Genomic DNA, 21,463 nt, shown 5'->3' on the forward strand with positions numbered 1-21,463 from the left:
CAAGCATGTACATGACTTTTGGTTACAGGTGTGGGCCCAAATCAATGTTATTTTTCACACCAGCATCCCCTTTTCACTTGTTCATCTTTTCCTGGGCAGTTTGTCTACTAGCTGGGATAATGTAGACACATCTGCTCGCATTGTTGATCTGCTATTGGCTGTTGCTTTTCAACAGATTACTGTCAATTGGAAAAATGCATCTAACATTTCCTTTAAAGCGTGGTGGTATAATGTCTGTTATAATCATAGACTTGATAATGCATTTGTCTTCCCTATTCACTTGGCAGCTAAACGTGCAGACTTATGGCTCCCCATTACGCTATATTTAGATAATTGTGCTGCTCGTTCTTCCCTTCCATTGCCTGCCCAACAAGAAGTTCCCAAGCCCCCATGATACCCTTTCTCATGTTCTGCATATTTTACCTTGTTGTTTCATTTTCATGCTCTTTGTAATTTACTGTTTGATCAGGATTGACACAATTTCTTTATTTCTTTTCAATGCCCATGTTCATTGTTTCCATATGCAATTTCTCTTATATGTTTCATTTGTAATCCCACTCCCCTCCTCCCCCTTTTTTTCCCTCCCTATCTCCCCAATTGACATCTTGTATTGCATTTACCTTTTCATTGCTCAATAAAACTCTTTTGAACTTAAAAAAGATTGTTTATGTGCAAGAAGGGGGACATTCCTGCACATAATCAATCTTCCCCTCAACACTCAACGCAGGCACTCTTGCACTATGGTGCAAGGGTGCCTGCGTTGGCGCCAGGCAGCTAAATTTATCGCCGGCGCAGGGGGAAACGCAGGGTTGCACCATATTCCAGTAAATATGGTGCAGCCCTGCATTTCTAAAGTGAAGAAGCGTGTCGTTAGCCTTCTGGGCTTAACAACAACCTTCTCAACTTTCTTGTGAATATGCCCCAAAGTGTCTCAATTTGTTAGCTACGTTTGTGTGTTGGTTGGGATGTAGAAAAGGGAAAGAGTGTATGGATGTTTAGTTAAGTGGAATGTGTCAATGAAAGGATGGGTTGCTGCATGTAAGCGTTGTAAAGCACTATGGAGATGTTACATTTTAAATACAACATTAAACATTGTTTCAGCAACAAGGGGTTGATTCACAAAGTGAGATGTACATGCGGAGATCTCTGCACATGTAGATTTCTGCCTACGCTGAGGTTACCACTCGGAAGGTACTCACCAGTACATAAATCTCTGTCCAGTTGTAAGATTCATGAGTTTCCATTTCCTCACATGAGGGGTGTAGCCTTCTATGACAGAAATTACAACCATAAAATGATTACGAATAAACTTTAAGGTCATATTTCTATCATTCACCTGTTGGGGAAGTTTTCCACTTTGGCGGTGAAGTTCGACATTACTGGTAAGATCTCCGCCAGGATGGAGAACTCTGAATGAAAGACAAGAGGGATGCACACTACTCATGGCCTACATGTTACACATGTGACACACAATAACGCTTCAATCCCATAAATCTATTCTACACCTTTGTTCCTGTCCTCTTCCCCTTGGACCTCCTCACTAACAAGACTCTGCACAGCACCTACAGATTTTTAGTTTCAGCAATGCTCACTCAGCGGGAAACAGAACTTATTTCACTAAGAAGGAGCTGGAACTTGCAGATACCTTTGTATTCAGCCATTACAAGAAAATACATTGTCTGCTTCTATACACCCTCAGTGGAGTTGTGAAGACAGCCATGTGGTGCGAGTTGACAGGCTATGAAATGCACTGATGGTAGAGGCACACACCATGGGGAACCTGAAGAAAAAATGGCAGGATGAGAGAAGGTGAATGTAAGAGACCTTCTCCTTGATATAGGTGCCAAATGTTTTTCCTGCGGTGGACATGGATACTTTCTCCATCTTGCTCTCCTTGAGGAGTGTGCCCTCGCCACCATTCCCCTGACCTGTTATATGTTATGCTTGTTAGAACTAATCCCAACATAAGGCCAGGTATGAGATAAACACTTCTCTATCAGAAGGTGTTCTCATATCATCACTCATGCCACTCTGCCCTCACCCACTCTTCTTAGACAGCCTGATATCACAAACGTGTCACTCATACACAGCTTCTGATGCTTCCCCTTTCCAGAGAGTAAACTGATCAAATTGATCCTAATAAAGATTTCCCTTTCTTACATTCAGTCCCCATTTCGTAGGCTTTTTTAGAAACAGCTGAAACAAGACCACTCCGACTGTGTCAGGGTGATAAATCGGTGCCATCAGTTAGTGATCTCAGTACCTGTCACAAGCATCTTGATCAGCTTGCTTGTGAAAACGCTAAAGTACTTCCACCAACCTTCTAGGAAACTCCAATGGCTATGTAATGGACAACAGCCATCTTTTTGATGTGCAGGTATGGGGTGGGAGTGGGCTGTGGTTGAATTGCACCAGTTTGCGACCATGTAAAGGATCGCATCAGGTGAGAAGCGCTGGTTGGCAATGACTAAACATGGCAAACATGTTCACCCTTTGCTTGCAAATCATTTCTCCCCTCCTCAAATGCATGTTCTTCAGAATGAGGAGCATTGCAACAAAGCTATTTACAGAGGTGGTGAAACAAATGTTTTTTTTTGTCTGTGTCTTGCTTTCTTGTGAAGGCAGATTGTATGTGATTGGCTGATGTTGTAATGAGTTTCACCTGATAATGGTTGTGGCAGAGTCCTGACTGTTCACTTCCTCCCCCTTTGCAGTACCAGTTCTGTTGCATGTTTTTGAAACCTTCCTGTAATACGTGTACTTGGCATTACTTACAGTGAAATTAAAAAGTTCTATTATTTAAATACATTTTACAAATATAATTTATTAAACAAGTAGTGATTCCAAATTGTTTTCCATATATTTTCCAACTGTTTGTATGTGGTGCTAGTGTTATTTTCTACCTCAACTGACTTCTAGGAGTGTTTATTGCAAAAGCAGTGCTTGGGCTACTGTGGAGCTCGACTTACTCCAAGGCTTGGCTTGGTGGTGTAGATTTGAGTCTGTTTGGTTATTAGTGCTATTTTAGTATATGTAGGTGAAACTTTTATGAATAGCAATTTCCTTACTCTTGTGAGGGTGTGTTTTAGAATGTGATAGCCCCTCTCTGAAACCCTCTGCAAATTTACCTTAACCCTGCCCACTTAGTAGTACATTTTCTCAATTTTTCCAACACTCTCCCATGTCTCTCTCACTTTTACTAAAAAAACGTATACTTCCTTGAGTGGCGATCTCTGCAGTTCTGGCAAAAACTCCATTCATAAAAGACACAACACGCATAGGTGGACATCTCTTGCTGGAAATGTATGAACATTATTTGTGAGTATGCCAAGTTGTACTGATTGAGTACGAGTACTATTTCCTGTACTTGAAAATGCTTTTGTGAGCAGTCCTTGATGTATCTTAGGCATAAGGAGGAGCTTGTTTCTGCACTAAATATATTTAGCTTAGTTCCAAGAAATTTGGTTTGATCAAATTAGCATTCACTTAAGTACTAACTTTTGGCTCAGGCCACAATCTACTCAAACCTGGCCCCACCTGAAAGTACCTTATATTCCCCAACTAGGGCAGGTGCATTGCACGATCATAGCTATGGGTGACCTGCCTCACGGGGGATCTCGTTTTATTTAATCAATTTTTATAATAATGATTTTAAAAATGTCCCTAATATGAATTTTATCTATTTGTTTAATTTCATTTCTAATTTACAGACAACCAAATGTGTTGTTGAACCTGTGGGAATTTGTTTAGGGGGTGATTTTAATGTTAAGCTACCAAGGGGTATTCATTTTGCCATCCATCCCACAAACAGGGCACCATTATGTAATAGGGGGGCCCAGTTATTAGACCTCTTAAGTACTAACATTTTCTCAGATGTGATGGAGCTTGCCGCAGTCCCGACAAGAGCTAGTCACATAGAACCTACCTATAGAGGTAGGGGCTCGTGCTCTACTATCGATTATATTTTTATTACTACCCCGTTAGAGAATTGTGTGTTAAAAGCTGAGGTAGTCTCTACACTACATGGGGATCACAACCCTATCAATCTAACTCTGAGTCTCGCACCCAGACCGACCTACGATAAAGAGTGTGGCGCAAGGGATTGGTCCCCCTCAACTGACAACCTCAGATTGGTCTGGCGTGGTATAGACAACAAAGCTATATTTGGTAGGATGGTAAGAACTCACTCTGACTTAATCAACACTTGTTTGTCTTTTAAGGAACATAATTCTGAGGTAGTTGACGCTTTCACGCAGCTGATAGTACCGGATTCTTGCCCACCTGGTTCTTTCCAAGAATCCTCTCAGGTCGCCAGGATCTCTTTATCTGCTAAATAGTGTAGAGCGGAGAAAACCCAATTCTTAGTACATGATCACCAGAATCAAATTTCATTTAGGAAGGACCACTGACTCAGAATCTAAAATTTGCAGGATTTTATTACAACCAAAAATAACTGCACATACAGACACCTTAGCACAAGATGAAGAAGATAAATGGGCACTAGAACAAACGCAAGTCTACATAAGAGTCTCATACGACTCAAAACAAAAAGAATACCAAGCTCTAGAAGCATGAGAAATCCAATGGTCAGTCCAATGTCTACATTAGGAATCATTAGCCTAAAAGAAAAACGGTTAGTCTATCCCTACTCTAGCTCTAAGGTATTGTATTGTATTGTAGGCGGTTTTATATAGCGCGCAGTTACCCTCGGGCATCCCAGCGCTTGATCAGTCATACCCTAACCACGAGCACAGAGCAAACATCAAAGAGGGAACAGATAGGTTTTCAACAGTTTCCGGAAACGCAGGATGCCAGCTTCTGAACGCAGCTCCAGCGGGAGCGCATTCCAGAGGGTCGCGATATGCACTGCGAATCTTCTGCCGCCCGTGCGGGCCTTATGCACCCTGGGGACCTTGAGTAGGGATTTCTGGTCCGAGCGCAGGGTTCTGGAAGCTTTATAGGGTACCACCAGCTTAGATAGAATAGGGGGGCCCGTGCCCTGCAGAACTTTATGGGCAATACAGAGGGACTTAAACTTGACCCTCTCACGTACTGGGAGCCAATGCAAAATCTTCAAGGCTGGTCTAGCTGACTGCCTCCTAGGAGCATTGGTCAGTAGCCTGGCCGCAGCATTTTGCACTTGTGGAGCTTGCTCAGCGTGGCTTCTGGGCGCCAAGAAAGATCGCTTTACAGTAATCTACCCTAGATATAATCAGCCCCTGGATGAGTAGCTTCCTAGAAGTAGGGGGGAGAAGGGGCAGGATTTTACGGGCAGAGCGAAGAAGCCCAAAACAGATCCCTGCCGTTTTCTTTGCCTGCGTCTTAAAAGAAAGGTCCTGCTCCAGCCAAACTCCCAAGCTCTTAATCTCCTGTTTGGAGCAGGGGAGATCTCCCAGGCAGCTAGGCCAGCAGGACATAGGGAGAGGGGGAGCCTTATGCCCTAGTAGCATAATTTCAGTTTTAGATCCGTTGAGTTTCAACGCTGAGTCGCACATACAGGTATATACCTGGGACAGGCATTGGTGCAATACCTCCGGGTTCTTCACCAATTGGGAGAGAGCCACTACCAATTGAGTGTCATCAACGTAGCTGACGATTTTTATCCCGAAAGGTGCCACCACATCCTCCAGGGGGGCCATATACACATTAAATAGAGAGGGACTCAAGGAAGAGCCCTGTGGGACCCCGCACTGGAGGGGGATAGGAGAAGACCGCGCACTACCTTCCCAGACCCGATAGGTTCGGCCAGTGAGAAAGGAACGAAGCCACTGCAGTACAACACCTCTTACTCCCATGTTAGACAGCCGTTGGATCAACACTTGATGGTTAACAGTGTCGAAGGCCGCGCTGAGGTCCAGGAGGATCACTGCCACTGACCCCCCTGAATCTAGCATGCTTCTGGCTTCGTCCACGACTGCCAGGAGGGCGGTGTCAGTGCCGTGACCTGGGCGGAAGCCGGTTTGGGTATCTCGAAGCAGACCGTTGGACTCCAGAAAGCTGGACAGTTGATAGTTAACCAGTCTTTCTGCGATCTTACCAAGTCCCGGCAGTAGAGAAATAGGCCTGTAATTAGCCAAGTCCGAGGAATCCAGACTAGGCTTTTTCAGGAGGGCCTTCACAACAGCCCTTTTCCAACCTGGAGGAACCACCCCTTGAGTAAGTGAAAGATTAATGAGGTTCGTGATAGGGGGTGGATGACAGAGGCCACTTGTTTGAGGAACCTCATTGGAGCAGGGTCATCCGGCAAGCCGCTCTTCATAGAGCTAAGTTCCTTTGTCACTTCCAGCTCAGATATCGGGTCAAAGGCGTCGAATAGAGCGTGAGCACCTCTATCTTGATCCTCTACATAAATGTTCTGTGAGGTCCGAGGTAGCAGAGAAAGAATATTCTCGATTTTGAGGTGGAAGTAGTCCGCGAGCTCCCTACACTTTTCCGCGGGATTGTCATGAGTGACTGGTGGCTTAGGGATCTTAAGAAGCTCCTTAATTACTTTAAATGTCTCTCTAGAAGAGTTGGACGCGCTGGTAATTTTTTCCTCAAAAAATGTGGCCTTGGTGACGAGGAGGGCTTTCTTATATGACCTCATGGCTACACGGTAGTTCTCTCGACTGGCCACCACCCAGTCCCTTCTCCACATGCTCTCCAGCTTCTTACAACTTCTCCTAAGGGTGCGCAGCTCTGCGGTGTATCATGGGGCCAAGCCCGTTCTACTCCGACTCTTAGCCACTCTCTTTTTAGGCAAGATAGAATCTAGAGAGTTGGTCAGCCATTGATCAAGGGCCAAGTCAGCAGTAGAGGAATCATCGGCCAAGGGAGGGAAGGAGCTCTGAAGCTGCGCTGTCCAGCTTTCAAGTGAAAGTTTAGACCAAGCCCTTTCCAAAGAATAGACTCTGGGGGACAGGATGGACCTAGGGTCACATTGCATGGAAAAAGGAATCAGAAAGTGGTCTGACCATGGCAGGGGGCAAGCCGGTGAAGCTTCTACATGCGGGATATTTGAGAAGACTGGATCGAGCAGATGTCCTTTGATGTGAGAAGCTCCCTGATTGCTAAGGGTCAGATTATAAACTTTCAAGTCACAAGTCAGGTCTGTGGCTGTTGCGTCTGAAGGATCATTAAAATGGAGATTTAAATCCCCCAGCACCATAAAATTGGTGGTAGAAGTGGCCATCAGCATAACAGTTTCCATAAGGGAGTTGATAAAGAACCCCGGAGAACCTGGGGGGCGATATATTAGCAGGCCCGATATTGTCGTGGTAGGGGAGGTCCTTATAGCGGACTGACAGCTTTCACAGTCCTGAGTCTCGCTGTTAGAGGCTCTACAAACAAACACGTCTCTATAGATGATGGCTATGCCTCCCCCTCGACCTGAGGGTCGATCCAAATTGTAGATGAGAAAGCCTGGGGGGAGGGCACGTACCATGTCAGCCCCTGAATTGGCTGTGATCCATGTTTCTGTTAAAAACAGGATGTCCAGGTCATGATCCTGTATCAGGAAGTTAATCTCTTGTGCATGGCAGGGCAACGAACGACAGTTTAGCAGGGCCATGGCCAAAGAATGCTTGCCCCTGTCAGATTGTGTAATGTTGCAGGTCGAGCAGGCGGAAAAGGGGCCAACCCCCTTATAAATGTACTTACATGCAACACTTTTCGGGGGGCGCAGTGACAGAATTTCCTCCCGGGAGTAAAATAAGCGATTATCTGCGGCTGGAGTTGGGGGTCCTAGCCCTCGGCCCGTCCTGGCGCGGACGGGCGCAGACGGGCTTGCCTCGGCGCGCCTCTGGCGCGCCATCGGCGCGCCCGCTGCGCACGCGCGCTGCGCGCTTGCATTGGCCTGGTACAAATAGTCTCCTCCGGGAACCCAATCGAAGATGGCGGCCGTTGATAGGCCTGGAAAGAAGGGGAGGAGTCTCGCAAGGCGAGTGAATGTCAAAAATTTTAAGGTGCAAGTAAGAGGGCAAAACGGTAAATATTCAAAGAATGAGGCAAGTCTTAAAAAGTGAAATATTTAAAAAGTAAAACCACACAATTACAACATCAATAAGCACAAAATAGCAGCAAAAAGATTAAAACAAAGTACTAGGGCTAAAAAGCCCTCGGGAATATCGCAGAGCAAGGAGTGATGCTTGTGAACAGCAATGCGCTCGATTACAGAGTATTTAGATCGTAGGGCTGCGCGCTTGCATTGGCCTGGTACAAATAGTCTCCTCTGGGAACCCAATCGAAGATGGCGGCCGTTGATAGGCCCGGAAAGAAGGGGAGGAGTCTCGCAAGGCGAGTGAATGTCAAAAATTTTAAGGTGCAAGTAAGAGGGCAAAACGGTAAATATTCAAAGAATGAGGCAAGTCTTAAAAAGTGAAATATTTAAAAAGTAAAACCACACAATTACAACATCAATAAGCACATAATAGCAACAAAAAGATTAAAACAAAGTACTAGGGCTAAAAAGCCCTCGGGAATATCGCAGAGCAAGGAGTGATGCTTGTGAACAGCAATGCGCTCGATTACAGAGTATTTAGATCGTAGGGCTGCGCGCTTGCATTGGCCTGGTACAAATAGTCTCCTCCGGGAACCCAATCGAAGATGGCGGCCGTTGATAGGCCCGGAAAGAAGGGGAGGAGTCTCGCAAGGCGAGTGAATGTCAAAAATTTTAAGGTGCAAGTAAGAGGGCAAAACGGTAAATATTCAAAGAATGAGGCAAGTCTTAAAAAGTGAAATATTTAAAAAGTAAAACCACACAATTACAACATCAATAAGCACATAATAGCAGCAAAAAGATTAAAACAATGTACTAGGGCTAAAAAGCCCTCGGGAATATCGCAGAGCAAGGAGTGATGCTTGTGAACAGCAATGCGCTCGATTACAGAGTATTTAGATCGTAGGGCTGCGCGCTTGCATTGGCCTGGTACAAATAGTCTCCTCTGGGAACCCAATCGAAGATGGCGGCCGTTGATAGGCCCGGAAAGAAGGGGAGGAGTCTCGCAAGGCGAGTGAATGTCAAAAATTTTAAGGTGCAAGTAGGAGGGCAAAACGGTAAATATTCAAAGAATGAGGCAAGTCTTAAAAAGTGAAATATTTAAAAAGTAAAACCACACAATTACAACATCAATAAGCACATAATAGCAGCAAAAAGATTAAAACAAAGTACTAGGGCTAAAAAGCCCTCGGGAATATCGCAGAGCAAGGAGTGATGCTTGTGAACAGCAATGCGCTCGATTACAGAGTATTTAGATCGTAGGGCTGCGCGCTTGCATTGGCCTGGTACAAATAGTCTCCTCCGGGAACCCAATCGAAGATGGCGGCCGTTGATAGGCTCGGAAAGAAGGGGAGGAGTCTCGCAAGGCGAGTGAATGTCAAAAATTTTAAGGTGCAAGTAAGAGGGCAAAACAGTAAATATTCAAAGAATGAGGCAAGTCTTAAAAAGTGAAATATTTAAAAAGTAAAACCACACAATTACAACATCAATAAGCACACAATAGCAGCAAAAAGATTAAAACAAAGTACTAGGGCTAAAAAGCCCTCGGGAATATCGCAGAGCAAGGAGTGATGCTTGTGAACAGCAATGCGCTCGATTACAGAGTATTTAGATCGTAGGGCTGCGCGCTTGCATTGGCCTGGTACAAATAGTCTTCTCTGGGAACCCAATCGAAGATGACGGCCGTTGATAGGCCCGGAAAGAAGGGGAGGAGTCTCGCAAGGCGAGTGAATGTCAAAAATTTTAAGGTGCAAGTAAGAGGGCAAAGCGGTAAATATTCAAAGAATGAGGCAAGTCTTAAAAAGTGAAATATTTAAAAAGTAAAACCACACAATTACAACATCAATAAGCACATAATAGCAGCAAAAAGATTAAAACAAAGTACTAGGGCTAAAAAGCCCTCGGGAATATCGCAGAGCAAGGGGTGATGCTTGTGAACAGCAATGCGCTCGATTACAGAGTATTTAGATCGTAGGGCTGCGCGCTTGCATTGGCCTGGTACAAATAGTCTTCTCTGGGAACCCAATCGAAGATGACGGCCGTTGATCGGCCCGGAAAGAAGGGGAGGAGTCTCGCAAGGCGAGTGAATGTCAAAAATTTTAATGTGCAAGTAAGAGGGCAAAGCGGTAAATATTCAAAGAATGAGGCAAGTCTTAAAAAGTGAAATATTTAAAAAGTAAAACCACACAATTACAACATCAATAAGCACATAATAGCAGCAAAAAGATTAAAACAAAGTACTAGGGCTAAAAAGCCCTCGGGAATATCGCAGAGCAAGGAGTGATGCTTGTGAACAGCAATGCGCTCGATTACAGAGTATTTAGATCCCTACTTAGCATTTCCCTCCCAAGCAAGAGAGTAAAAAGGTGTCAGAAGTGAAGACTCCCTTAGAAGTACATTCACTTAGTCAGAGCTCGTTCTAAGATGCTCCTTCTAGCTACAAACTCCCAAAAACGTAGAACACGCCCTTTGGCACACCTCTTCAGCCAGGTCTTCTCCCAGTACTTTTCCAGTGAAACTTGGACTCCATCCAACGACGGTTAGCTTGACCTTGGATCCCAGGCACCTTCTCCGCTGAGAGTATCATCCGTAAATTCCAATGCACTCCCCTGTTGGCTTCTCGTACCATCCTAATTCCTAAAACAAAGACCTAGTCTCTCTAACGAGCTAAATGTCCTTGCACCTGCAACAGAAACATGGGAACAAAAAACTTTTCTCTTCTCTGAGATTTTCCATCATCCTGAAACCCAAAGCCTTTACCAAGGAAAATCATTTTCGGCCTACAACGTTAGCTAACATAAGAAATGAACAGGCCTTTCTCTTTAAACGTATATGCGATCAGGCCTTTACACTGTTAAACACACTCCTAAATCACATATTAAGCATTAGTTCATTACTCCTTTATACGTAAATAAGCAGACTATACGTGCAACTTTAACATTGCACATGTTTAACCTAACACGTTGCATTACATAAAATCAAACATTATGCGTTTACTAAAATATATTTGCAATGATCTGCAGCATTACTCTTTATGAAAATCATGGTTACATTTCTAATCACCTCTATGTTAAACAACACTATTAATACAATTTTTATGTCACACCTAACACTACTTCAAATAATATGTGGGTGCGGACTAACAGTGAATATGATCCACCCCTACAAATTTCAGGATAACGTGGTGCTCTATCAGTTCCACCCTTTGATGACAAATGTCATCACACCATCACACAATCAATTCCCTTGGAGAAAGAACCGACCTAAACAGTACTTGTTGCCATCCTCCCCCATCGGAACCTCTCCATATTCTTGATATTCTGATATTGACTGTCCTGCAGTCTGGCCATTCGCATTTTACTCGCTCTGAGAGCTCTTTCAATCCGATTTCCTCTGTACCACTTATACGCTCTGATGAATGCCCACAAACAGACCACACAAACTACAACAATGATAAGGGGTTTCAGCACAAACCCAAGGAACCCTTTTCCCAAATTCGCAAACCAATTTCCCACACGACCAAATCCTTTACCAATCTTTCCCCACACACCGGGCCCGATTCACAGAACTAACTTAAGACAAAATCCTAAACTTACTACCATTTTGGTATTCACAGAAGGCACTTACTCATTTTGGTATTCACAGAAGGCACTTACTCATTTCGTTATTCACAGAAGTTAGGAGGCCTAACTTTAGGACTCCTAAATGCCTTCTGTGAATACCGAAAGTCTTAAAATTAGGATTTTTCTCAGTTTAGCAGTAGTATAGTTAGGACTCCTAACTTTAGGACTCCTAAATGCCTTCTGTGAATACCGAAAGTCCTAAAATTAGGATTTTTCTCAATTTAGTAGGACTACTAAATTGAGAAAACTCCTAATTTTAGGACTTTCGGTATTCACAGAAGGCATTTAGGAGTCCTAAAGTTAGGAGTCCTAACTATACTACTAGTAAACTGAGAAAAATCCTAATTTTAAGACTTTCGGTATTCACAGAAGGCATTTAGGAGTCCTAAAGTTAGGACTCCTAACTTCTGTGAATAACGAAATGAGTAAGTGCCTTCTGTGAATACCAAAATGAGTAAGTGCCTTCTTTGAATACCAAAATGGTAGTAAGTTTAGGATTTTGTCTTAAGTTAGTTCTGTGAATCGGGCCCATTGTCTTCTGTCAGATCCTCAATCTCTTCATGAATTGTGGTAATGTTGTCTATATGTGTCTCCAGATCCTTGCTATTGTCTGGAATATACGTACAACATTCCTGTACCTTCAATAATTTACAGACTCTGCCCTCTTTTGCTAATAGTACATCTAAAGCAAGGCGGTTCTGCAAAACCATCGTCCTTATCGATAACATCTCTCCATCCACCAATATCAAAGACCTTGCCGTATTCATCGACAATTCATCAACCACAGTCGCCAACCTTCTGATCTTCACATCATTCAAAACCACACCCAAACTCGGTATCATTGCTCCAAAGACATCACCAATCACTGCCCCTGCACCCACAGCTCTCTTGGCTCTAGAATGATGTCCAGTCTACCAAAAGCTCCAAATCTTCTGCATGACAGATTTTCGGGAAAATAATGGCCAGATAACATGTACCATACCAATTTGCAGGCAACCTCACATAGTCATTCCTTCCGCACACATAATACACAGTTGGAATCACTTGCACCGAGCCTTTCAAAAAGTTCTTAGCTGAATCTTCCATAGTGAAAACATGATCACACGTACTTTGTCCTACCGAAACCTTTTCATAGTAGGTCTGAGGACGTCTCACACACAACTTCCCCTATTGCACCTGGTCCAATGCTTTGGGTCCATAACTCCCCTTAGATCTGTGTAATCTCTCCTCATCAGTCCAGTCTACTGGACTGTCTCCTGTATTTGGTGTCTGTGTTAGTTTTCTATATCTGTCTTCTACTTGACCTATAAACTTGTTCTCTGTATCTGACAATGAACATGTCAAATTATGTCGGTGAGCATAAGCCGTATCCAGTTCCAAAGACCGTATGAAATACTTCCGAAGTCTGTCTTCCGACTTGTAATAATCATATTTATTCAAATGCTTGTAAGCTGGAACCTCAGGAAGTACTGCATCGTAATTGGAAAAGAAATACTCAAACTGACCTCTTTCATAAAAGATACTAAGCAACAAACTACAAGAAATTCCATATGTTAGTGGAAGGTGATGGTATCTAATACCCTCATCTACTGAAGAAGGCAACTGCATGCAAACAGTCTTTCGCATCTATCGCATCAACATACTCATACAACAACTTTGCATACGCATTAAGCTTAAAATTACTTCTAGATATATCTATGTGAAATCTACGACTCTCTTCGATTAGTAAAGCTCTTTTAGCTCCTATAGTAACCTCCTTTTGGCTAGAAGTGGTAGGTGTAGGTGTTCCCTGTACCTCCCCCTCTTGCTCATGTGAAACGACATACGAGGCTATAACTATTATGGCTATAGAAACTAATACCAACCCTATGAGTGTACCTATCACTAATTTAGACCTACGGTGAGTATTTTCAGCATCAGCCATTTTTGCAAAGTTCTCAAAGTTCTTGGTTTCAGCAACAATTAAGAGTCTCTTTTCTCCTCCAGATATCGCTTGTCAATCAGTTCGAACAACACTCAAAAGCTGGAAATCCCCTTGCAACTTTTAGTTCCCTATTTACACAGTTCACAAAAAGACTTCCATAGCCCTCTTTCGTTCTCTTGACGGAAAGTCCCTACGTTTATTCTTCTTCCACTCGGGCCTAGGGTATCTTCTTTAGACTTTTATATACAACAAAATTCACCTTCAGTCCAAAATAAGATCAGCTCCCAAGATCTCTAATACACGCTGCAAAAGTTCAAGACGAAGCACCACTAATTCTTGATGATGTGGCCCATAACCAAAGGTTGGAAAAACCAACCTCACCAGGATCAGCTCACAAATCTTGCTCAAAAGTGGTGGATTCGGAATAGTGAGAGTCAGTACTCCTTCTATCTCCACTCCTGGGACCAGCAACAGCACACCCACTTTCAGGTTCGGAGAATCGCCGACCAGCGTCAAGGACCTCAGTCTCCCTGAGCTCAACACTCCTGGCATCAGTCACAGTGTATGCCCCCACTCTGGTAAAGCGTACCTTTGACACGGCACTCTTCTCCCCCTGGACCTTCTCAAACCCCCTCAAGCTTGCTCCTTGTCACTCTATTCAGATTCAGACGTTTCAGAAACTGGGGCAAGATCTCTTTCAGGTGCCAATTTCAAGTTCAGCCGTCTCTGACTCACAGGCCAAACCTCTTCTGCTCCTACGGCACGGCACCTCTGCTCTGCCTTCGGGTACCCTGTGCACTACTTCCTTCTTCTGCAGAATTTGACTCTACTCCACCCACAGCAATACTTTCTCCGTCTGAGTTAAATTCGGGGCTTCGATTTGCACAACCCCTTTCAGCTCAATCTAGTGCACAACCAACTGCATCAGCAACCCTCACAGCTTGGCTTGCCCTCTCAGATGGCCCTGCCACCTCAGCTGGATTTTCATTCACAAGAGGGGCTGTATCTTCCAAGAGTTCTGGAACTCTGCAGGTATGGGAGGCATGCACCCAGTTCGGCAGTCCCCCACACTTCACTGCCGTGTTTGTGACCAGTATTACCTGGTACGGGCCATACCAACGAACATCCAGGCAACCCTTCCTCACGTGCTTGCGGACCATCACCCAGTCTCCCGGGCACAGGTCGTGGCACAGGTCACTTGCGGCTGGAACAGTTGCTGCTTGCACCTGCTGGGACACAGATCGGACTACGTCAGCCAGTCCCTTACGGTAGTCGAGAATTAAATCATCTGTGATGTTAATCAAAGCAGTAGCAGGTATCGCTGGTAATCGCATTGCCCTCCCCATCAGGATCTTGTGAGGTGACAACCCCGTTCTCCTATCAGGAACACTGCGAAGGCTCATGAGGACCAAAGGCAGTGCGTCAGGCCATTTCAGGGATGTCGAAGAACATACTTTGGCCATCCGCGCTTTCAAAGTCCCATTAACTTGTTCCACAATCCCAGAAGCCTCGGGTCGATAACTGCAATGCAATCTCTGATCCACATTCAAGGCAGCACAAAGCAATTTCATGATCTCACTGTGGAAGTGTGTCCCTCTGTCCGATTCCAAAGAGGTCGGAAATCTGAACCTAGGGATAAGTTCCCTCAATAACAACTTAGCTACAGTGAGTGTGTCGCACCTATGTGTTGGGTAACCTCCACCCATCTTGAAAAGACACATACCGCAACTAAGATGTACCCCAACCCATTACACATCGGCATCTCGATAAAGTCCACCTGCATCCTATTGAAAGGCCCTCTTGACCTCCTAATGTGACTCAAAGTCACAGCAGTTTTCTTTCCTGCATTCATCTGCTGAAATGTAACACACCTCTGGCACACAGCTTCAGCATCCGCACGAAACTTCGGATTGTACCATGTCTGTCTGAACACTCGCACCATTGCGTCTCTGCCTAGATGTACTGCCCCATGTATCAATCTTGCCATTGGGTTTAACAGATTGTCCGGTAATACAGCTCGTCCATCACTCGAGACACACATCCACATCTCCCTTTTCACATCCTGCTCATATCCAACTATCTCGTTCTTGATCAGGAACCTCATCCTGCAATCGTTTTAGTTCCTCCCATGTATCGGCCATGGCTAACATCATGCTGAGTTCGGTTCTTTCTTGGCTTTCTCCCGTGTACCCTCCTGTAAATATACATCCTTGTTCTGCACAAAACCGGGCAACTTCATCAGCGTAATTATTTCCCAGAGGCACAAAATCACTCCCTTTGGAGTGGGCAGAACATTTGACAACCGCAATTTCCTTCGGACATCGCAACGCTTCCAACAATTGTCTCACATATTTCCCATTTCTAATGGGCGAACCAGAAGATGTCATGAAACCTCTCTGTGACCATAACCGTCCGAAGTCATGAACAACACCAAACCCGTACTGACTGTCAGTGTAAATCGTTATCCGAATCTGATCAGCAGCCAAACAGGCACGGGTCAAGGCAATGATTTCAGCTACCTGTGCGGAGTGCACTCCTTCCAAACAAGCAGCTTCAACCTCTCCTGTGATGGTACATACAGCAAATGCTGCTCTCAATCGACCAACCTTGTCTCTTAAACATGAACCGTTCACAATAAAATTTCATCAGGGTCAGGGAGCGGTTCATCAATGATGTCTTGTTGAGATTTGGTGCATAGTTCAGTCACATAGAGACAATCGTGATCCTCACAATCTTCACCATCTGCATTTGGAATAGGCTTCAATGTTGCGGGATTTAAAACAGAACACTTCTTCAAAGTCACATTTTCTGCAGCAAGTATAACTTTCTCATAACGTGTCAATCGATTATTTGTGAGGAGCTGTGTTTTAGTCCTCGTCATCAGCAGTTCAACAGAGTGTGGCACATAAACTGTAAGTGGATGTCCCATTACAATGCTCTCGCATCTTTCAATACTGACACCTGTTGCATCAACGGATTTGAGACATCCGGGCAACACAGAAGCTACTGGATCTAGAGTAGCTGAAAAGTAGGCAACTGGTCTACGGACACCTCCATGATTCTGAGTTAGAACTGACAATGCACAACCTGCTCTCTCGCAACAGAACAATGTGAAAGCCTTGTTGTAATCAGGCATCCCTAAAGCTGGAGCACGACACAGGGCTTCTCTCAGCCTCAAAAATGACATTAAACAGTCAATGTCCCATGGAACCGGATCACTCACATCCTTGTGCGTCAGTCATTGCAAACGCTTTGCTTCAAAGGAAAAGTTGGGAATCCATTGGCGACAGTAGCCAACCATCCCCAAGAACATTCTGACTTATCTCTGTGTGGTAGGCACAGGCATGTTCATAATGGCCTCAATGCGATCTGGTGACACCTTTCTCTTGCCCTTCTCAATTCTGTGACCCCAAATATTGTACTTCACTCAGACAGTACTGCAACTTATTCGGGGACACCTTTTGTCCATTCTCAGCCAAATGATTCAGTAAAGCAATGGTATAAATTCTGCAAGCATCTTGTGTTTCTGAGGCAACGAGCAAATCATCAATGTATTGCACCCGAACAGAGTTCTGCGGCAACACAAGATCTTTGAGATTCTTCTTCAGGATCTGATTAAAAATCGATGGACTCTCTCTATAGCCCTGTGGGATACGACACCATGTTAACACATGGTTCTCCAGCCAGAAAGCAGAAAGTAATTGGCTTTCCTCATGGAGTGGGATCGAGAAGAATGCTTGGCACAGATCAATCACGCTAAACCAGTCAGCTTCACATGGAATTTGAAACAGTATCACAGATGGATTCGGTACCACCGGACAACATGGAACAACTATCGTGTTGACCTTTCTCAGGTCTTGTACGATCCTGAATTTCCCACTTGGTTTCTGTAGTCCCATGATAGGTGAATTACATGGGCTACCCATGATCTCTTTCAGAATTCCCTGCTTGATAATAGACTCAATTACAGGCTTGATCCCTGCAATAGTCTCAGGTGACAAATTATACTGGGGTGTCCTAGGAAATTCTACGTTCGGCTTGACCTGACTCTTCACTGGCTCTACGCCTTTGATCAATCCGATCTCTTCTCCACTGAAGTCCCACACATTAAGTGACACAGAATCCCTCAAGTCAAGTGGAAGTTCCTCCACTGTCAGCGTTGGGTACATTTCTATGCACACATGCTGATTTGCAACCTTAAAGGTCGCGTTATCATCTCTTGTCTGTAGTTCAACTCCCTTTGGTCTGAAATAGATGGTGCAATTCAACTTGCACAACATATCTCTCCCTAACAGGCAAACTGGACTCGAATCGCACACCACGAACTGGTGTCGATCTCGGAATGTTCCTATTCTCACAGGAATTGGCTCTGTCAATGGACTAGTCATTCTCTTATTTGCTACGCCAACAACTTGGATCGATTGTCCCGAGAGGGGTAGGTTGGGGACTACTGCTGATCTTACATTAGACCGGGTAGCACCAGTGTCAACCAAAAAGGTGGTAGGGTGACCATCAACCTCTGCTTCTACAAATGGTCCCCTCTGGTCTACCTCCAGGACTGCTCCAAGTGTGCAGTCTTCCTCCCCCCCTCAGGCACCGTCATGCCAAAGGGTCTGGACCAAACTCCTCACTCCCTTCGAACAAGGGCATCTGTTGATAAGTTCGAACTCCCTGCTGAACATTTTGAACCCTAGGTGGCTGAGGAACTTGCACCTGCGGACTAGTAGTCCCCCTTTCACCATCCTAGGTCTAGTCACCGTGGGAACTACTTCAGGTACAGGTACCTGAACTATCTCTACTTCTTGCTGCACCTGATTCATCGGGTTCAAGGGACACTCGCGTTTCCAATGTCCAACCTGGTGACAAAGATGACACGGAGTGGTCTTTTTCAATGTCGCCACATCCATCCCTTTCCCACCCCAAAATGTGTGAAAAAAGTGATTTTTTCAGCTAAAATTGAGGTTTGCAGGGGATTCTGGGTAAGAAAACATTGGGGGATCCACGCAAGCCATACCTCCCTGGAAGCCGCCGGGTGTCTAGTTTTCAGAAATGCATGGGTTTGGTAGGTTTCCCTAGATGGCCGCCGAGGACCGGGCCAAAAACCCAAGTGACCCCCTTTGCAAAACCAGGTGGTTTTGCGATAGGCAATTTTGATGTCGCCTCACTACGTTTTGGGCCCTTGCCTGCCGCGGGTACTTGGGCCTCCCACACAAGTGAGGCACCATTTTTACCGGGAGACCTGGGGGAACGCTGGGTGGTGGTAAATTTGTGTGAGCCCAGTGATGCCACAACTTTCCCACCCCAAAATGTGTGAAAAAAGTGATTTTTTCAGCTAAAATTGAGGTTTGCAGGGGATTCTGGGTAAGGAAACGTTGGGGGATCCACGCAAGCCATACCTCCCTGGAAGCCAACGGGTGTCTAGTTTTCAGAAATGCGTGGATTTGGTAGGATTCCCTAGATGGCCGCCGAGCACCGGGCCAAAAACCCAAGTGACCACCTTGCAAAACCAGGTGGTTTTGCGATAGGCCATTTTGATGTCGCCTCACTACGTTTTGGGCCCTTGCCTGCCGCGGGTACTTGGGCCTCCCACACAAGTGAGGCACCATTTTTACCGGGAGACCTGGGGGAACGCTGGGTGGTGGTAAATTTGTGTGAGCCCGGTGATGCCACAACTTTCCCACCCCAAAATGTGTGAAAAAAGTGATTTTTTAAGCTAAAATTGAGGTTTGCAGGGGATTCTGGGTAAGGAAACGTTGGGGGATCCATGCAAGCCATACCTCCCTGGAAGCCGCCGGGTGTCTAGTTTTCAGAAATGCATGGGTTTGGTAGGTTTCCCTAGATGGCCGCCAAGCACCGGGCCAAAAACCCAAGTGACCCCCCTTGCAAAACCAGGTGTTTTGCAATAGGCCATTTTGATGTCGCCTCACTACATTTTGGGCGCTTGCCTGCCGCGGGTACTTGGGCCTCCCACACAAGTGAGGCACCATTTTTACCGGGAGACCTGGGGGAATGCTGGGTGGTGGTAAATTTGTGTGAGCCCGGTGATGCCACAACTTTCCCACCCCAAAATGTGTGAAAAAAGTGATTTTTCCAGCTAAAATTGAGGTTTGCAGGGGATTCTGGGTAAGGAAACGTTGGGGGATCCATGCTAGCCATACCTCCCTGGAAGCCGCCGGGTGTCTAGTTTTCCGAAATGCGTGGGTTTGGTAGGTTTCCCTAGATGGCCACCGAGCACTGGGCCAAAAACCCAAGTGACCCCCCTTGCAAAACCAGGTGGTTTTGCGATAGGCCATTTTGATGTCGCCTCACTACGTTTTGGGCCCTTGCCTGCCGCGGGTACTTGGGCCTCCCACACAAGTGAGGCACCATTTTTACCGGGAGACCTGGGGGAATGCTGGGTGGTGGTAAATTTGTGTGAGCCCGGTGATGCCACAACTTTCCCACCCCAAAATGTGTGAAAAAAGTGATTTTTCCAGCTAAAATTGAGGTTTGCAGGGGATTCTGGGTAAGGAAATGTTGGGGGATCCACGCAAGCCATACCTCCCTGGAAGCCGCCGGGTGTCTAGTTTTCAGAAATGTGTGGGTTTGGTAGGTTTCCCTAGATGGCCACCGAGCACCGGGCCAAAAACCCAAGTGACCCCCCTTGCAAAACCAGGTGATTTTGCGATAGGCCATTTTGATGTCGCCTCACTACATTTTGGGCCCTTGCCTGCTGCGGGTACTTGGGCCTCCCGCACAAGTGAGGCACCATTTTTACCGGGAGACCTGGGGGAACGCTGGGTGGTGGTAAATTTGTGTGAGCCCGGTGATGCCACAACTTTCCCACCACAAAATGTGTGAAAAAAGTGATTTTTTCAGCTAAAATTGAGGTTTGCAGGAGATTCTGGGTAAGGAAACGTTGGGGGATCCACGCAAGCTATACCTCCCTATAAGCCGCCAGGTGTCTAGTTTTCAGAAATGCATGGGTTTGGTAGGTTTCCCTAGATGGCCGCCGAGCACCGGGCCAAAAACCCAAGTGACCCCCCTTGCAAAACCAGGTGGTTTTGCGATAGGCCATTTTGATGTCGCCTCACTACGTTTTGGGCCCTTGCCTGCCGCGGGTACTTGGGCCTCCCACACAAGTGAGGCACCATTTTTACCGGGAGACCTAGGGGAATGCTGGGTGGTGGTAAATTTGTGTGAGCCCGGTGATGCCACAACTTTCCACCCCAAAATGTGTGAAAAAAGTGGTTTTTTCAGCTAAAATTGAGGTTTGCAGGGGATTCTGGGTAAGGAAATGTTGGGGGATCCACGCAAGCCATGCCTCCCTGGAAGCCGCCGGGTGTCTAGTTTTCAGAAATGTGTGGGTTTGGTAGGTTTCTCTAGATGGCCGCTGAGCACCGGGCCAAAAACCCAAGTGACCCCCCTTGCAAAACTATTGTTCCTACAGCGTGAGAATTTTGGAATAATATTGCAAAGAAAATGTGGCAGACATTTTGAGGTTTGCAGGACATTGGGGATAAAAAAACTTTTTGAATTCACAAAAGAGACATCACCATGAACTCCCATGGGTTTTCGACAATATCTACAGTTGGTGGGTTATTCTTACATGGAAAGTGTACCTTGGCAGAGAAACTAAAGACAAAGATTCCTGCACAACCATCTATTCCTCAAACACACACACATACTGGTTGGATTTGGCACGAGGGCGAGTCATGGTTCAGTGTATTAAATTTTATTAACAAGAGATTTCACAAAAATGAAATGCACTGTCAATAGTTAAATTCACAAAAAACCAAACCAATGACTCGCAGCTCGTGAGCTGTAAAGCCACGTCAAGGCACCAACCACTTTACAGGCCATTCACACACCTTTCATAGGTGATACAAACAAGACCATTCGCACCACCAGGCACAAAAGCAACACATTATAAAATTCACAAAAAGGGACAAGGTACACCCT

The sequence above is a fragment of the Triturus cristatus genome, chromosome 1_2 (genome assembly GCF_964204655.1).
Source record: "Triturus cristatus chromosome 1_2, aTriCri1.1, whole genome shotgun sequence".
NCBI lineage: Eukaryota > Metazoa > Chordata > Amphibia > Caudata > Salamandridae > Triturus > Triturus cristatus.